Source organism: Marmota flaviventris, chromosome 2 (genome assembly GCF_047511675.1).
Source record: "Marmota flaviventris isolate mMarFla1 chromosome 2, mMarFla1.hap1, whole genome shotgun sequence".
In the NCBI taxonomy this organism is placed as follows: Eukaryota; Metazoa; Chordata; class Mammalia; order Rodentia; family Sciuridae; genus Marmota; species Marmota flaviventris.
In genome coordinates this window covers 37147828-37167615 of record NC_092499.1, presented here as the reverse complement: position 1 = coordinate 37167615, position 19788 = coordinate 37147828, and the positions used below count along the sequence as shown (strand labels likewise).

The 19788-nt window shown below is 36.5% G+C and overlaps 1 protein-coding gene across 8 annotated transcripts in view; it reads left to right on the top strand.

Annotated features, from left to right (window-relative positions):
- The window catches only part of Nrl (neural retina leucine zipper), a 283758-nt gene that overhangs the window by 221298 nt on the left and 42672 nt on the right, over positions 1–19788 (top strand). For 2 of the 8 annotated variants that reach the window (XR_011706579.1, XR_011706574.1), the window contains one exon: positions 10141–15290. The exons of 5 other annotated variants lie outside the window; for them this stretch is intronic. The gene's annotated coding sequence lies outside the window, so the exon portion shown is untranslated. Of the gene's footprint in view, positions 1–10140; positions 15291–18551; positions 19479–19788 lie in introns of those variants that run through there. One more of the 8 variants, XR_011706575.1, reaches the window with a different exon arrangement.

Here is a 19788-nt window from a genome sequence, read left to right as displayed (position 1 = left end):
GCTTCAGGATTGTTCCACAAGGTTGCCCCTCAGAGTTGTTCCCACCTAAGGAGATGGAGTTGAGCTTTCATAATCCTGCCTCTTTTGCTCTTTGATTAGGGATTCCTTTGGGAAGCAGATGGGGGAAGATATAAACCCAGATCCTTCTGGCTTTTTCTGATGTTAAAGGGCAGTCCTTAAAAAAAAAAAATCATAGATGCTGACAACTGGAAATGCAAGTACACTTAGTCTAAGGGCACACACAGTAATTTTACAAAAAAAGAGATCCAAAGGGATTTGAGCAACAAAAAAACATGGTCCTTAACAGTCTACCCCTATGTCACTCGCATCCACTCTTGCCTCACGTTAAGTTCATTCAATCTCAACACAAATTTTTCAAGATGATGTTTCATCCCTGTGGAAAACTTGAACGAGGAGAGTTAGCTGGGAAATTTATGTGTTCACAATTGTAGTTGGTTCTGATGTTATAACTGATGTTTATCTGTAATTCATGCTACATTCCCTTTATTAGTAGATAACATTTCTGAAGGCCTAGGTAACTTATCATGACTTTATTGGGCCACGGTTGATAATAATTTCCCAGTCTTAATTAAAGCTGGTTGTGGGAGCACCAAGTGCTCAGTGGATCTCCTGAGTTGCAGACATATTTCTCCTTGCCCCCATTATATAGCAGCAGCCAACATCCTCAAGAGGGTCAGTCAATTGTTCCTTCAAGTTTTCTAGCTCTTTCTTTGCCTGCTGGCCTACAGGTGTGTGAAGAACAAAATGACTAGGCAACAGCCCAGGTTTTAGGTTTTATTGGACTTTGTTGTATCTCCTGCTCAAAGATTCCCCACTCTGGGAACTGGGACCTCCAGACTTGCAGACACTATTGGGCACAGGAAAGAAACGTTTGTTCAGTGGATCCTTGGGAATGATGATAAGAGAAACCACTCCCACTTTGTTCTTGTATAAATATGTTCCACCTGCGGGGACACATCATCATCCATTTAAGGTTTAAGGTTTAAGGCACCCTGAAGGACAGCATATTACCTCTAAGGCACTGAGTTACAATGCCTTCAAAAAGCCACCCCAGTATTCTTTTGGATAGCAGCTTCTGGGTGACATGGCGTATGGTAAAACCAGTAGATCTCATAGTCATGAGCACTTTGTCACCACATTGTTGACAAAAAAAGTCTTCTTTGGAGCATCTGTGGGAGGGGGACTCCATATTGGTAAATCAGATCCTCTATGAGGGCTTGATTAATATTGTTGGTTTGGGCACTGTGAGCAGGAAAGAGAAACATCATACCAGAATGCGTGTCAGTCACCATCAGGATGAATTCCTAATGGAAATGGTCTAATGTGTTCAGTTTGCTGCCAAATGGCTGGCTGGTTTTCCCAAGAGAAATAAGAGAAGTCAGAAGACAGTGAAAAGGTATTTCCAAGGAGATAAAAGACAACAACTTCCAACCTAGCAGAATATAATTCCAGAATGAAGGGGCTTGAACCAAGCCTCAAAAAGATAGAAATTATATAGCACATGCTCTTTGTCTTTAGTAGAATTATTTCCAAATTCAACATCAAGAACAAGTAGAAGGTCCATATGCTCAGAAATTAGGGCATACATTTCTAATAGCTCATGTCAAAGTACAACTCATAATGGGAATTTTTAAATATTTGAAATTGAGTGATAATAAAAATAGTACTTTTATCAAAACCTGAAGGTTGAAGCTTCTTACAGAGACATTTATTAGTTTTGAATGAATTATTCATAAAGAACAGCTGAAAAATCAATGAACTAAGCATCCACTTTAAGAAATTAGAAAAACAACAGAAAAATTAACTCAAAGAAAGTAGATGAAAGAAAAGAATAAATAAAAGAGATTTATGAAATAAGAAATGAGCATAATGAGGGGAACAAAAAAGCCAGACTGGCTCTCTGAGAAGGCTATTAAGACAATTAAATGACTGTCACTACAGATAAAGACAAAAGAGAAGATGCAAATAACCAATATTTGGGATGCAAACAAGCATGTCTACTGATCCTGCAGATAATAAAAGAATATTTTAATTAATTTATGCTAATAAAGTGAAAATTTTAGATGAAGTTTCTAAGCAAACCACAACCCACCAAAATTTATATAAGAAGAAATTTTTAAAGAATTAAATTTAAAAATAATTCTCTTTATATTTTTTTTCTTAGCATCAGGGATTGAACCTGGGATGCTCTACCAGTGAACTGTATACCCAGCCCTTTTTTGCTTTTATTTTTGAGGCAGGGTCTCACTGAATTGCCCAGGCTGCCCTGGAACTGCTTTAGCCTCCTAAGTAGCTCACCATACCATACGGTGTGTGCCTGGCTCACCATACTAGTTTTTACAGATAAAATCCCATAAAGGAAACATCAGGCATGCAAAATTTACCAAACCTTTATGAAAGAAATGATGCCAGTCTTACACAGACTGTTCAGGGAATAATCAGGAAACACTTTTCAACCTATTTCATGAGGCCAGTGTAGCTTTTATTTCAGAATTTGACAAGGTCATTACAAAGTAAAATTTGGGCTAACTCTCATAAACATAGATGTAAAATCCTTTTTAAAAATCAGGAAACTAAGTCCAGCAATATATTTAAAAATAATATATTACAAGCAAATTCAGTTTACACAAAGAAGTAAACCAGTATAATTCACTATAAAACATAATAAAGGAAAAACATTATCTCAATAGATGCAGAAAAGGACAAAAGCCATATCTCAATAGGTATAATAAAGGATACCTTGCAATCAAATACATTTATCTCTGCAGCAAAACATACGAGTATTCTCATGGAATAGGATAGAGACTATAAATAACCTTGCATCTGTTCATGTCAAGTGTTGCTGCCAAATGAGGAAAAAAAACCACACACTTCCTTTTTTGGTTTCACAGTAGTGGATAAGGGATTATCAGCTTGTATCAAAACATTTTACAAAGATAGCCAATTGCAGATTCATAGAAATATCCACTTGAAAATGAAACCACAATGTGAAATTCTTCATTTATAATGGAAAGAATGTACCTTGATCAGCTTACTATCTTGTTAGAGACAAATCAATGTGGGGAGCTAGTTATAATCATAAGGTTGTTTGGTGATCCTGGAATCAGATCTTAATAGCTAATATTGTTAAAGGTGATAACCACCTGTGTCTTTTGTGACAATAGGAATACCACTGTCCCCCAAGGAAACTGATCTCCATTGACCCACAGCCTGGACGTTGATGGTCCTGGCTGAGGGCACCTCTGAGACATGCCACCAACTCACATACTAATCTCAATATTAGTTCTGGTGAAGGCCAGAAGTGTAAATGAAGCAATAGGAAAGATTCATTTACACTTTTGATATCATAATGCAAATCTGGTCACAGCTCTTCTCTACCTAAAGTGAAGCCACACAGTGGCTGGAAGGCCACCACCTCCCTCACACACTGGCTTTCTTTCCATTTTAAAAAATAATCTTTAAAATTCTGTTTAATAGCTTAAAATATTTTATGGCCATTCTTAATTTTATTGCTATTGAGTTAATAGTAATCTAAGGGTAACTCTTCTTAGAAGACAACCAACATTGTCCCTTGGGTCTACACTGCTTGCCACTTCTTTTAACTTTTTCTGTTCATAATCTAAAAAACCAAATACTCCCTCCTTTTTCATTTTTCCCCTTTTATATTGCTTTAATGCTTTATTTGCTTTTAGGTGTTACTGATTTCAAAATTTATAGCAAAATCAATTACTTTTTTGAGAGCATTTGGAAATTCTTTTGTATTCTTTTCAATAAAACTGACTATACCAAAGTATTTTTTATCTAATTACAACTTTTAATATCTTAAGATGCTTCTTTGAACCTCTTTGACATAAAGAATGTTGGCTGCCAAAGTTCTAAGTTTAGGCAATGTGAAAAACTGTTGTCTTCCTGCCTAAATGAAAACTAGAAAACTAGATGTGGCAGGTCACTTTTAAGTCACAAATTCCCATTCAGTCTTCAGAGGAAGATACCACCCACCTCCTTTTCAATTGCTATTGAGAGGTGAGAAATCCAGAGCTAGACTTGCGGACTTGCTCCTTTGAACATGACTCACATTTTTCTGCTTGTTTATGTGCCAATTTATTTTTCCCTGGAGTTTAAAATGTTGAAGAAGTTATGTCTTGGTGTTTCTTTTGATGTTAACTTTTCTGGACACTTTGTTGATATGATTTTCAATCTGTGACCTTTTTTCTTTCTTGTTTTTTTTTTCAATTCTGTAGTTTCTCCTTCTACTTTCCCCTCCCCAACTCCTTACCTCATCCTCAATTTCTGCTGCTTTTGTTTTTGTGGGTTTTGGGGTAAACTTGCTACATGTAGCAGGTGAGAGCAGACAGAGGTGGGAGAGAGAGGGAGAGAATCAGAGAGTGAGAGGGAGAGAAATTTATTTTAAGGTGCTCACATGATTGTGGATTTGAAAGGCTGGAGACCATGAAAAAGTTACAGCCTGAGTCCAAAGGCAGTCTGCTGGCAGAGTTCCTCCTTGTTTAGGGAAGGTTTTATTAAGATCTTTGCCTGATCGGATGAGGTCCACACTTAACTATGGAGAGTAATCTGTTAACTGAAAATCCAACAATTTAAATGCTAACCTCATCCCAAAACTACCTGTTTGGCCAAATACTTGGGCACCATGGCCAAGCCAAGCCAACACATAAAATTAACCACCACAAGTTAACCCGTTGTCCATTCCATGAGCTATCCATTCCCTGGTATCCATACACATCTCCTTAAGTCATGAACAGCAGGGTCATATTTCCACCTAACATGATAAAACTGTCCTGTGTGGAGCCCAAACATAATGACCCTTTCCCCAGAAGAAGAGGCAGAGTCCTTGGGTGATGTCCACTCTTCTCCATGGTACCCTCCAACTCATATACCATGATGTACAATTAGCAGTACCTCAAACTATGAGACACAGCCCCCAAACTATGATACACAGGAAGAAAATGAAGTCAACTCATTTGTCCCTTTTCTACCAGCTTTCACCAAATGCATCCTGTAAAGGATATTATAAGAAGATGTTTTCTTTCTTTCATCTCTGGCACAGGTTTGGGCTTCAGGAGAAACAAAAAAAGAAGAAATGGGGGAAAGCATGGAAAACAGGAAGAGAGTGGTGGAGTGGTTCAGGAGGTTCAGGAACCATTTGCAACCTTCAAAAAGAGACAGAGAGAAACTGGTGCCATCCAAACAGCAGGCACAGCCTTCCTGCTTCTTCTTTACCCCTCCTTCAGAACACCAACTTCCTTTCTTCCCTCCCTTGTTCCCGATGGTGGGCAGGAGGGCTCTCTTTCCACCATTGAAAGTATTCAGCTGTGGGTATCATCAGGTACCAGTGAGCTCCCCTGGCTTCACCTTCCTCTGAGGGAAGAAAAGGATGAAAGTGGGGGAGGTGGCATTTTTGCTGATACCTCTGTCTTTTGAAGCTGTCCCTCTGTCTCCTACCTGCTGTCTTCAGTAGCAGTGAGTGACTAGGAAAAGGCGGGGCCCAGCTGTGGAGTAAGGCAGTGTCAGGAGGCGAGAAACGTTTTTATTTGCCCTTCTTTTTCAGGGACATCCCAGCAGGTTTTCCCTTCTCCCTCTCCACATCCTGTTTGCTGATTCATCAAAGCTTCAGCTTCAGGAGGTGGGCTTCTGTGTCATGAGGGTGGACTTATTTTTTTTCCAGGAAGAGATATGAGGTAATGGGACAAGAGAGCTCATAAGTGCCATTAGGGTAAGAGCGATGACCTGTTCATTCCTTAAGTACACCCAGAGCCTAGCACCGTAGTTAGTGCTCAGTCAGCTACTGATTGCAGGGTGACCTCTACGGCCCATGAGAAAAAAAGTTTTCTGGGAAGGAGCAGAGAAGGGTGGGACCTGAGGACTATAGTACCTGAGGAAAATTCCTGTGAAGATGAGATAGAATGAGATTCATATTCTGTGTGTTGTGATGTCTGACAGAGAGATATAGAGGCATATTTACATGAGGGGTCTCCAGGTGTCTATCATGCTATCAGTAAAAGTTATTTGGGACATTTATAAATTTTAAAAATTTATGTTTATAGTACTGAACTAATATATTTTGTTTATAATAAAATTTAAACAAAACATAAATTTTTAAAAGATGCAATAAAAATAAATATAAAGAAGTTATAGTTTTTCCTGCATCCTAATGGATGATTTTAAGTCTCCCCTGAGTTTGGTTAGTTCTTTCTACTCTAAAAGAAAGTTTACAAAGCTTCAGATTAGAAGGAAAATAAGTCCAGTATGAAATATAATGGAAGGCTAAGATGCTTCTATAAATCTAACCTACACTCCAAGTAATGAAGAGAATTTCTTGCTCACCTCTCTTCCCAAATGCATTTTTGTAATGATTGTAGTAAAACATGCAGCTAATTGTGTATTTACTTCTATTTCTACTACAAGATTATAGATTCTTTAAGGGATGGACATTCTTATTTTTCTCTCATGTGTGATCATCTTGTTCATTATATATCTTTAGGAGTAGTTAGAAACTTTTTTTTTTCCTGACAAGGTGTATTCTTAACTTTTGCTACATAGCAAACCATATCAACCTTGTTGGCTTCAAATAGCAAACATTTATTATCTCACAATTCTATATGTTGGCTGGATTGGTGACTCTGATCTGAATTGATGTGGCTGGGCTAGGCCTAGGATGTCTCACAAATGACCTGTCAAATGACGGCAGACACGATTGAACCTCCTGAGATTAGCCAAGCCCAGCCCAGACTAGAACCACTCGTCTATGCTGCAAATTCCAAGAAATAATACATATTTGTTGTTTTAAGCAACCAAGTTTCAGGATTGCCTGTTAAATGGCATTAGCTAACAGGTAAACAAATGCATTGTCAACCTAGGGATGGAGTCACATACAGACCTTTGAAATGACTAAAGCCTTGATTTATAAATGTCACTGGATTCTCTCCAGAGAGCTTTTGCCCTTCATATTTATCATAATTTTTCTCATTACTTTTATTGTTATCTATTTTTTTAATGTATCAAAGTTTATATATTTATGAGATCAAATCTTTCCTTTAAGGAATCCGTCTTTGCGTATTTGTTTAATAGGCTTTACCATCCTGAGATTTGATAAACATTCACTTAAAATTTAATTTGAGTATTTTTCTGGTTTTGATTTTCATGCATGAGGGTTGTCATATCTGCTGAATAAATGGATTCTGTCATCATTTTAAAGTGACATTTCTCTTTCTTATAGTTGTCCTTATTTTGAATTTTACTTCATCTGATATTAATATTATAATACCAGCTTTCTTATTTATGCTTAGCTTTTTAAAACATATCTTCCATTTTAAACCTACCTGTGCTTTCATATTTAAATTCTTTTTTGAACAGTACATAGTTGGGTCTTGATCATCTCTAGGTTTTGTGCTACTGGAGATTAAACCGACCTCAGGCATGCTAGGCAAGGGCTCTACCATGGAGCTACAACTCAGCTCTTTTGAGATAGGTCTCACTATGTTGCCCAGGCTGGCCTCAAACTTGCAATTCTCCTACCTCAACCTCCCAAGTAGTTGAGATTACAGGCTTCCATCTCTTGATTTGTAATGAGAGTGTTCAATTCATGTACATTTACTGTATATAGATACAGTTTGTTTCAAGCTATTTGATTTCTATTTGTTCTCTCTCGATTTTCCTCTGACCCTGCTTTCTTTTGCATTAGTAATATTCTTTACCAAAATATTACTTTATTAATAAAATCTATCATATTTTTCCTTGTAATGAAAAGTTCCTGTCTTTTGAAACTCATTTGCAATTAAATTTTAACTAATACATCTATATAACAGTTTTCCCAAAGAGTTGGACCATGGAAATATATCACTACCTTTGTAGTAATATGCACCAAACAAACAACCCTGAAACTAACACACCTAATCCTTGTAAAATCAACTAATTATTTCTCACCAAAAACAGCTTCACACACTTCAAAGTACAAAATATACTTTTCTATTAGAACCTGATTTTGGGGATACATAGTAACTCTAAAAGCAATAGAATGCAGTATTTTACTACTTTGGGGGACAATACAAATTTCTGTTAGATAAGTCATATTTCAGAGCATGTGAGCTTTGATCTTTTGACAAAACATTTAAGCATAGACCTCAAGCCTACTAAGACTACTGATTTTTGTAAATTAACTTTTTTTGATGGAAAGTGGCAAAAAACCTTTTAATAAAAATGATGATTTTATGTTCATTTCTTAAATTATTAATACTTATTTAAGAGCACTAAATAAATTTTCTTTACATCAGTCAGTCATAGTGGCACACACCTATAATCTCAGCTCCTTGGGAGGTTGAGGCAGGAGGATCACAAGTTCAGGGCCAACTTGGGCAACACAGTGAGACCTATCTCAAAATAAAAAATAAAGGCAGGAATATAGCTCAGTGGTAAAGTTCCCCTGGGTTCAACCCCTAGTACCTAGAAAATGTTTCTCTTTAAGTATTGTTAAGACTATTTTTGGTTCTGTCTTTGGTATTATGTTTTTAGTGATCACTGTAAGGATTACCAAAAGCACTGTTAGCTTACTACTGTCTATAATATTGTCTAATATTATAACACTTCTCCTGCAATATAAGAACATTTCAACTGGATAATTCTTTTGAACTAATACTCCTATCATGTATGTAATTGTCATCATATATTTTACTTGTATATGAACTATAAACACAACAGTACATTGCTATTTTGCTTTAAGTAGTCAACTATTTTAATAAAGAATTGAATAAAAGTAAGAAAAAGTAGTCTTTATATTGATAAATATAATCTACATGTATCTATAGTTTTCCGTACTCTTCATTTATTTCTGGATCTCAAAGTTTCCTTCTCATTATCATTTGCCTTCAGCCAAAATTTCCTTTGGTATTTTCTTTTTTCTGGGTACCGGGAATTGAATTCAGGGGTACTCAGCCACTGAAACACAACCCCAGCCTGATTTTTTTTTTTTTTTTGTATTTTATTTAGAGACAGGGTCTTACTGAGTTGCTTAGCACCTTGCTTTTGCTGAGGCTGGCTTTGAACTTATGATCCTCCTGCCTCAGCCTCCTGAACCATTGGGATTATAGGTATGCACCACTGAGCCTCGTTCCTTTGATATTTCTTGTACTACAAATTTGCTAGTGATGAATTTACTCAGCTTTTAATTATATGAAATGTCTTCATTATAAAATTAACTTTAAAAGATATTTTGCTGAGCATGGAACTCCCAGTAAATGCTTCTGTTATTTTTCTCTTCAGCACTCTAAAAAGGTTCTTCGATGGTCTTATGTTGTGAAGTCACTGTCATTCTTATCATTCATCGCTCTTCTGTCTGCAATGTGCCTGCTTCTTCTGGATGCTTTTAAGATGTTCTCTTGACCTTTGGTTTTCAGAATCATGATCTACCTAAGTGTTATTTTCTTTGTAATTTTTCTGCTTGGGGTTCAGTGAGATTCTTGTATTTAAAAAAAATTCTTGCTATAGTTGTAGATGGACAGCATGCCTTTATTTTAATTATTTTTATGCGGTGCTAAGGATTGAACCCAGTGCCTCACACGCAGTAGGCAAGTACTCTGCCACTGAGCTATAGCCCCAGCCCCCCCAGATTCTTGGATTTTTAAGTAAATGTTTTAAATCAAATCTGGAAAGATTTTGTCCATGATTTCTTTAAATATACTTTCTGCCCCATTCTTTCTTCTTCTGGAACCCTAGTTAGAGATTCCTTGGAGCTATCCAACAGGTCATTGAGACTTTGTTCAATTTTTCCCCCCAATCTTTTTCTTTGTGTACTTCAGTTGGGATGGTTTCTACTGATCTGTCTTCAAGGTCATTGATATCTTCCTTTACATATTTAAATCTGTTAATTCCTTCTGAAAGACTTCTTAAAAATTCATTATTATAGAGGTGAAAGCTTCACTGGAGCAGTCTCCATGTATCATGGAGAGATATATGCTGCTGCCTTTGATTGGTCTTGGTCCTCACAGCTCCAAAAGTAAACAGGATCTTGGTAAGCTCTATAAGTTGAAGTCCAAAGCTCAGCAGATTACAGACCAATTTGGCCCCTCAACACTAATCAACCTCTTCAATTTCTCATCCATAAAACAGGAACCAGCCAGCACTCTTCTACAAAGCTCCATGGCCAATAGCACTACAGTGGTAAAAATTTCAGGCACCCCTGGGACAGGAGGTAGTCTTATTCCTGAAAACAATCAGATATTGACCAAGAAGAAATTACAGGACTTAATAAGAGAAGTGGATCCAAATGAGCAGTTGGATGAAGATGTGGAGGAGATGCTGCTGCAGGTTGCTGATGATTGCAATTGAGAGTGTGAAGATAGCAGCCTGACAGATTGCTTGGCATTGTAAATCCAGCATACTGGATGCAAAAGATGTCCAACTACATACAGAATGCTGGTGGAATATGCGGATCCTAGGATTTGGCTCTGAAGAAATACAACCCTACAAATAAAGCTTGCACCACAGAAGCTCACAAACAGAGAATGGCATTGATCCAGAAAACAACCAAGAAATAACACACTGAAAGGTCAGGGAATGGACAACAATGTATTTAAAGGTACTTTGAGATTTCAGCCATCTCATCCTTAGAATTTTTAAAAAGTGCTTCAGAGAAAAGCATGTATGTTTACTTTTTATTAACAGTGCAGGAATATCTATAAAGAATGAGAGGATCTGCTAAAAGAATAACATCCCCTCCCCCAAGTCTTCCATTCCTTTTTCCCTACCATATCAAAGAGGAGCAGTGTGCCTTCCAGAGAAGAATTTATTTGTAGTTTATTATATGAGTGATTAAATACAGGACCAAGCATTACAGTCTTGTTGAGTGAGACAGTATTAACAGGATTTGTAGAGAGTTTTGTTTCCTCTTCCCTTCCCTCTTATCCTGTACTTTGTAATATCAGTGTTTATATGAATATGAATTTTGCTTTCTCAGTTCTAAATGTTAGAAATTTTGTTCAGAGTTCCATGTTTTTCACCATTATATTGCTCTTTCACTATAAATTCTTTAGCATATTTTTGATAGGTATTTAAAGATTCCCGTCTGTTACTCAAATGTCTGGATTGTCTGTGTCTCTCTAATTACCATATTTTCTTTTTACTATGGGTCACATTTTCCTACTTCTTCACATATCTGGTAATTTTTCTATTGTATATCCTGTTGCTTTTTTGGATCTGGAATTGTCCATCAAAGGCTCAGTAATTGAAGTTTGGTCCCCAATGCAGCAATGGTCAGAGATGGGGTTTTGGGGAAGTTATTGGACTGTTATTGGACTATGAGGGCTCTGACCTCATCAGTAAATTAATCCATTGATAGCTGAATGGACTACTGGGAAGTGATGGAAACAGTAGGTGGTGGAGCATGGTTGGAGGAAGCAGGTCACTGAGAGTGCTGGGAGTGCATCCTAGAAGGTAATTTCTTGTCCCTGGTCTCTCTCTCTCTCTCTCTCTCTCTCTCTCTCTCTCTCTCTCTCTCTCTCTCTCTCTCTCTCTCGTGCTTTCCTTCCTGGTTATCACAGAGCTAAGCAACTGTCCTATTCTATGCCATGATCTTCTGCTGTACCTTAGGCCCAAAGCAATGGAGCCAACCATGGGTGGAAACCTCTGAAACCATGAGCCAAAATAAATCTTTCCTCCTTTAAGATGTTTATGTGGTCCTGTCAGGTTATTTTGGTCACAGCAAGAAAAAGCTAAATAACACATTTGAATTATAGATAGCATTGTAGGAGATGGTGGATTCTGCCTCTTTGAAGTGAAGACAAAGAATTGGGCTTGTTCCAGTAGCAGTTAAATCACTGGAAGATCACTTTGTTCTTCTGGAGACTTGGTTTTTAAGCTTTATTAGAATGGGTTTATTTCAGTCTCACCCTTTGTTCTTAAGTGAAGTCCTTAATCCTTACATAATCCTTATTCCCAGGACCTGGCTCTTCTGGGGAAGTCGAAGGAAAGCCCCTCTCCTAGATGCTGACATGTGTTTAAATTTCTCCCCCTACCTTGCCCTCCCACCTTCTACTTACTGCATTTGATTCCTGACCTTTCACACACATTTACAGAGATGGCTAAGGGTTGGGAGGAAGTTTTATACAGAGATTTCTGCTTCATAGTTTCCTTCTTTCTACAACTTCCATCTTTAATTTCTAGCATCTCTGGAAATCCATAAAATTCCACCTCCGATTTAGCTTAATAAAACAGTTGCTTTATGCTCAAAAACTTTTTTTCTCTTTGTAACACAGAAGTGGGGACTCTTTCCAAAGGAAACACCAAATAAATGTGGATATCACCCAGAAAGATATCCCTAAAGGATTGAGTACCCTTTAATTTCTGCTTCATTTTTGGCTTCTCCACAAGGTCTTCAAAAAGTTGTATTATTATATCTACAGTTTATAATTGCAATAATCAGAAGGGTTAATTTGGCATAAGATAGTCTACATTCACTGAAGACCAAATCTTGATTTTGTTTTTTATATGAAAATTTAACCCAGTATAAATTTATTCAGTTGTGTTTTGTAAGATAAAGCTCCAACTTTGCTTTCTCATAATTAGTCAACTATACCATATGAATTTTTGAGTACTTCACCCATTTAACACTTTTTAAAATGTGATCTTTTATAAGATCTCTCTCTCTCTCTCTCTCTCTCTCTCTCTCTCTCTCTCTCTCTCACACACACACACACACACACACACACACACTTCTGGGCTTTTATACTGTTCTATTACCCTCCTTGACTAGTATTTTGCACAATTATACCATACAAGTCTCATGCCTTTCTTTGGTTCTTTTGAAAATATACCCAATTCTATTTTTAAATTTGTATTTTCCTTAAAATCATCCATTATACAAATATTTAAAAATGTATTAGCACAGAAATTGTCACAATATTCTCTTTAAACTAAAACAAATAAACCACTTACCTTTTGTATCTCTGTGTGATGAGATAATGTGTTGTGGTGCTCATTGGTTACCTATGAAGGCTCAACCTATGAAGGCTCATGGAATTTTTTTTAACTTACATTCCAGAGGTCTCATCCTCTCTTTTCTTGCCCTTAACTTGTATAACCAGAAGTGAGGCCCTGGGATGAGGCTGTAGCTCAGTGGCAGAGTGCTTGCCTAGCACATGAGAGACACTGGATTCCATCCCTAGCACTGTATAAATATAAACAAATGAAATAAAGGCATTCTGTCCATCTAAAACTATTTAAAAAAAAGAATTGAGGCCCCACCCCAGAAGCAGAAGACAAAAATAACAAACATTTCAAAAATTTTGGTCCATGTATAAGGAAGAAAAAAATCAACACACTTCTAAAGTGAGTTTTTCTGGTAACTATTTTCTGGTAACTATTTAATGTTTTATAAGTTCCTGAACAAGAAGAGAAAGGAAGAACTGTTGGTTAAAAATGATTGATGAATGCCAAGTTGTTGCCTGTGGTCTTCCTCATTGCCTACCAAGGAGATCCACACCCACACCCACTAACTCCTATGAGGAGGGAAGATGTGGAGAGTGCGTTGAGAGAGATCAAAGGAGTAAAGGCTCATCTCTGCCTCATGTATTTCCCTCGGCCTGATGGGTGAACTCTCAGAATTCTCCTTAGGACTGGTCTTTTTCCCTTGGCTTCCCACATGATAAGCAGACAGTCTGCAAGAAACATTTGTATTTATCTGGCAATGGTGATGGACAAGGAAGACATTTAAACAGAAAAGTGGAAGAGCTACCCTCAGGAAACTCATGATTAGGGCCAAGAGCAGAGTAAGAGGAACATTCAGAGCCTCCTGGGTGTCAGTGAGCCCAAGACAAGAGGAATTTTTGAAGAGAAGATAGAGTATAAACATTGGATTTCCCACAGAATGTTAGCTATGGCCCTCAATGTAATTTCACTTTCCTCTGAAATAATAGTTATTTCATCCTACATCTTGATTATGAAAATACTGTAAATTATTTTCATAAGCCTTTGAGTGCTATAGGAAATTGGGACAATTGTTAACATCTACACAGAATATAACAGTTACAACCAACTACACTTGTCCTCATATTATTGTTGAAGATCTTCCAGATTCATGTAGTCCAGCTCATCTTCCCTCTGGCACAAAGGAGACTACAGTACAACATCTCCAAGCCACAACCTTTTGTGAAACAATATAGCCACTTGGAGAATATGATATGGTCAGTCTACCACTGAATAATCCTGGATTATTGGTGAAAAGAATTGATAACTGATAGACTCTGGCCTCCAGATCTGCTGCTCTGTATAAAAGGTCCAGCGCGTAGTCTGCCCATCTGAAGACACTGGGATCCATGGAAAAGTATGGGACTCAGAAGACAGCTTTTGCCTCAGTTGGTCTCCTCTGAATTCTAGCATAAGAAATGGCCACTAGGCTGGAAAGGTTCTCATGGAGTCTCTTCTTGAGGTTGTACCTTCTCCTACTTCACAAAGACAACTGAAGCTGTAAAGCCCACCAACTGATGACCCTTTGGTCCCAAGTGATGTCAACTCTACTGGTTACTGGCACAGCTCAGGTCAAAATGAGAAGGGCCAATTGAACCTCATGGGTCAGTGAGGGCAGTGTTGGCCCGTTTGGAAGTTTCTAGACTGATCTGAGGGAAAATAGGTGGTCAAGTAAGTTGTGTTTGAGTTGGGAGAGTTCCCTTTGACATATGGAGTAGAGGAAGAACAGCTGAGTCCAGCTTATCTGTAGTGTTTCTCAGGACTCTAAAGGCATAAATCTTGTTAGGGTTGGGGAGAGAAAATGAAAATGGAGCTTTTGATTCTCCTTGTCTCCCCATTTGCTTGTCCCTAGACCTAAGAACTGAATTGTTCTTTCAAGTATTCTGGACCCAGGGGCTGCTTCCCATGCTTCCATATCCTGAAGTTGTCAGGGAAGTGCCTGACCTTCAAAGTGAGGAAGAAAAACATAAGACTATGTTTAATGATATGAAATCAAATAAATCAAGCCAGCCAACAGAAACACATAAAAATCTGAAATATGAATTTCTCCTTTAAGAAAAGAAACTAAGTTTCTCAGAGAAATGCTTGCTGACCAGATTCGTTAAGCTCAACATTTACACATTTCTTTCTTGCCCTGTATTTCCCCTAAGCTCCTATATCCACAGAGAAAATACAAACTCCCAGTACCCGCAGCACTGGCTAGCTTTTCTTTTTCTTCTGACATTTACAATAAAGATATTTATGTTTGATTTAGTTTTAAGACTTGTGAAGAATGTTGATATAATAACATAAGTTCTAAAACAATGGCTATTGTGGAAATTAATGAATATTCAAAATTGTATGAATTGATGTAAATGATTCAGCAGAAAAGCTTTCCACATTTCTTTGTACGGATGCATTGTGCAAAAGACTATAAAAAGCTCAGTGTGATGTCTTGTTGTTCAAGAGGGATGATTTCACTCTCCTTATTGTAGCAGGGCTGTGCTAGTCTTTGTGTTTTTAAATAAAGTGCTAACAGTTTTTCCTCCCAAAATCTAAACGTAAGATAAGGCTGTTTGGAAATTGTGCCTTCACAATGGAAATGAAGCGGACTGGTCAGTGTCACCAACTCTGCCATCACGTTTCCGTCAGGTTCTCTGTGGTGGGCTCCATGTCAAGACTGCACAATAGCCATGGTTCCTTGGAGAAGGTCAGCCTGTCTCTAAACAGAGTTTGACCAAAGTGAATCACAGTGAGTCCATAACCTCTGCTAGGGATTTGCTCAGGGGTGACCCTACAGCCCAATGATGGCTAATGAGATATGAGGGAAATAGTAGGAGGCTCCTAGAGAAGATTTTCTCCCCAAAAGCTTGGTGTCAGAGACATCATGTAATTAACATTTATTGGACTTTGGGACATTAAAGTGATCACAATGTGATCTCTACTTAAGGGATGCTCAATGGAGGAAAAAAAACAGATACAGTGTAATTTGATTTACAACATGTGTGAAGTATTCAAGAAGAATGCATGCACAAAACAACTATTCATGAGCCAAAGTTGGGATTTCTCAGAAGAGATGATGATTGTTGGCTCTTGGAACATGTATTTAAGAAATCTTTTCCTAGCCCAAGATCAGACATTTTCTCTTATGTTTTCTTCTAGAATTACATAGTCTTAGGTTTTACATTTAGGCCTATGATTCATTTTGAGTTAATATTTGTATTAAGTATAAATCTAAATTCTTTCTTTTCTTTTTCTCTCTGAAAAGATATCCAATATTTCCAAGGCCATTTTTTTACCTGATTTCCAAGACCATTCTTTGAAAAGTCAATTCTTTGCCTTTGTGTATTGCTGTTATAACTGTCAAAAATCAGTCTCTCTCCCTCCATGTATACATGGAGATGATGGTCATAATATAGATATGGTCATCAGTTTCTTTCTGGACTGTCTTTTCTGTACCAGTGGGATCTATTTGTCTGTCTTTATACCAATACCACTGTATTAATTACTATAGCTTTTTAATTACTATAGTTTTATGTAAGTTTTAAAATCAATTATTAGTCCTCTAACTTTGTTCTTTTATAATGCTGTTTTGGCTATTATAGCTCCTTGGTGCCATGTAGATTTAAAGTCAGCTTGACAGTTTCTACAAAAAAAGGCAATTGAGACTTTTTTTTTTATTAGATTGCATTGAATTGGTAAATCACTTTGTGGAAAAATGACATTTTAAGAATGTTGAATCTTCCAACCCATGAGCATGGTATCTTTCCATTTATTTAGATCTTCTTTATTTTATCTCAGCAAAGTTTTAGAGTTTTTGGTGTGTAGGTCTCATACAAATTTTATTAATATGTATAGGTATTATAGGAATTTTTCAGATTTATCCCTAAATGTTTCATATTTCACATTGTGTGCTACTTTAAATGTCTTTTTTTTTCAATTTATGAGCCAGGCATGGTGGTGCACACCAGTAATCACATCTGCCTAGGAGGCTGAGGCAGGAAGATCACAAATTCAAGGCCTGCTTGGGTAACTTAGAGAGGTCTTGTCTCAAAATAAAATTAAAAAGGCTAGTGTTGTAGTTCAGTGATAATACATCCCTGGATTCAATCCCTAGTACCACAAACTTTAATTAATTGATTGATTAAATTAAAAATTGAAAATCCAATTCCTCATTTTTCATTGTTAGCATATAGAAGTGTAGTTGATTTTTGTGTATCAATCTTATATCTTACAATCTTAGTAAACTGACTTAATGCTTCCAGTAGATTTCATTGGATTTTATATTTCTTACCTTATTACACTGCTTACAGCCTTAAGTATAATGTTAAATAGAAGTAGTAAGAGGAGATATCTTTGCCCTGTCTGAAATAGTAAAGACCTTTGCTTTGGAAAGTTACTTTGATTGGTTGTAGAATTCTAAGCTGATACTCAACAGTTAAAGATGCTGCCCCACTGCCTTTTAATTGCATTGTTGGCAAGAAATGTGGAGTCATGTTTGTTGTTCTGTATACAACATGTCCTTATTTCTTAGTTTCTCTTAAGAAGTTCTCGTTTTCTGATTTTTTAAAAATTTGACTATTATGTGCTTTAAGTTTTTTTTTTCACATTCCATGTATTTGGAGTTTATTGAGCTACTTGGATATGAGGTTTATAGTTTTCCAAAAATTTGAAAATCTTTTGACCATTTCTTTAAGTAAGTTTTTCCTGTTCATCCCTCCACCTTTTCTTTTGGAAAACTTCAATTATGTGTGGATTATGTTACTTGAAGTTGCCCCACAGCTCACTCATGATTTGTCCATTTTTTAAAATATTTTTTTCCTACTGGGCATAGTGGAACATGCTTGAACCCCAGCTACTTGAGAGACTAAGGCAGAAAGATTGTAAGTTCAATGTCAGCCTTGGAAACTTAATAAGTCCCTGTCTCACATCAAACATTTTTTAAAGGTCCAAGATGTAGCTCAGTGGTGAAGCAACCCTGGGTTTAGTCCCCACTACTAGAAAAAAAATCGTTTCTTTTTTCTGTGTTTATTTGAATAATTTCTATTGTTTTATCTTCAGATTTATTAATTTTTTTGTCTTTTTCAGTGTTTACTCTGTTGTCAATCCCATTCAATGTATTTTTTATCTCAAGCATTGTAGTTTTTAGTTCTAATGGTTTAATTTGTATTTTTAAATAAGAGAGATCTTTTACAGGTCTATGAAGTTCTCTTTCTGCAGCTCTCTCCTTTCCAATTCTGTCTTGCAAATTCTAGCAGCCCTAATTTCCTCAGACTCTTAGGTCTGTCTCCACAACTCAGAGAGATCTCAATCAATACAGTGTAATTAATAAATAAGTATGATCATTAGATTGATGTCTGACCCTTATTTAATAAGCAGACTGTAAGGACATCATCATTTTTTTGCTCATCATTTTGTCTTCAGAGCCTTTCACAGTATCTGGCTCTCAATAAATATACAGTAAATGAAAGAATTAATATTAAACTCAAATACAGCCCATTGAAATATTAAGTTCCTAACCACTTCATGAACATTGGTACTTTTTTCCCCCATCTATTTCTCCTCTTTTTCTCTTTCAGATTTATTGAGATTAAAGTGAAAGGCTCTGGAATGTATGTATCAAGATGGATAAATCTCACATGTTGAATGAAGACAATACATTGCCCCAAAACATGTTCAATGTGATACCATATTTAAGTTTAAACATGCAGGAAACATAATATATATATTTGAGGGATACATGTATTTAATATGTATATGAAGATGCGCATAGGAATAATCTGCACCAAATCTGGGATAACGGTTTCTTCTTTAGAGGAACAGAGGGAAGAGACTGGGAAGAAAGAGTAGAGGAAATCAACTCTATGTGTAAAGTTTTATTCTTTAAACTGGAATGCATGGCTCCTGGATGTTCATTATGTTTTTTCTATATTTTATGTTTGAATTATTTCAAAATGTAAAGAATGCTATTTGCAGATATGAAAGAATTTATAAATTGTACATGCTGATACAGACAAGCTGTGATCTAATAAAACAAAGAATCAGAACAAGAAAGGAGAAGAAATTGACCAACAAACAACTGTACATGTACAAAAATGAAAACTATATGTAAGTATTTGTGTTCAGAAGTGATGAAAGTGTGAGGAGAAGGCAGGAGAGTAATAGGATTTCAAGCACTTTCCTTCCCATATTGAATATATTGTTAACAAATTGTTTTGCAGTGACTATGAATTATTTATATAATCAGAAAAAATAAAGCTATTTTCATTGCAGAAATAATAACAACCAAAAAAAAAAAAAAAAGCATGTGAAACTCTCTGTAATCATAACCCCCAGAGAGACTCAAGACTAATGGCTTAGCTTGGCAAATATTCTTTTAGCTTTTTCCTCCTAAACATTTCTGGTATTACACATATGTTACCAAAACACAGTATTTCAATGTGTAGTTCTGTATATGTTCTAAATACAAGTCCTTTCTCAGATAATAGAATTATAAACATTTTTCCCATTCTGTGGCTTGCCTTTACACTCTTAATAGGGTCTTAATTTTTATGAAATCCTATTTATCAATACTTTCATTCAGAGTTGTACTTTTGGTGTCTTTTCTAGGAATGCTTGACTGCAAGATAATTCTATTTTATCTTCAATAAGCTTTATTTATTTCACCTTCCACATTTAATCTATGATTCATTTGGAATTGAATTTTGAATATACAGCCATGTGCTGCATAGCAATTCTTCAGTTCAACAACAGATAGCACACACTGCAGTGGTCCCAGAAGATTATATTGCCTAGTAATGTGGCCATCCTAGTTGG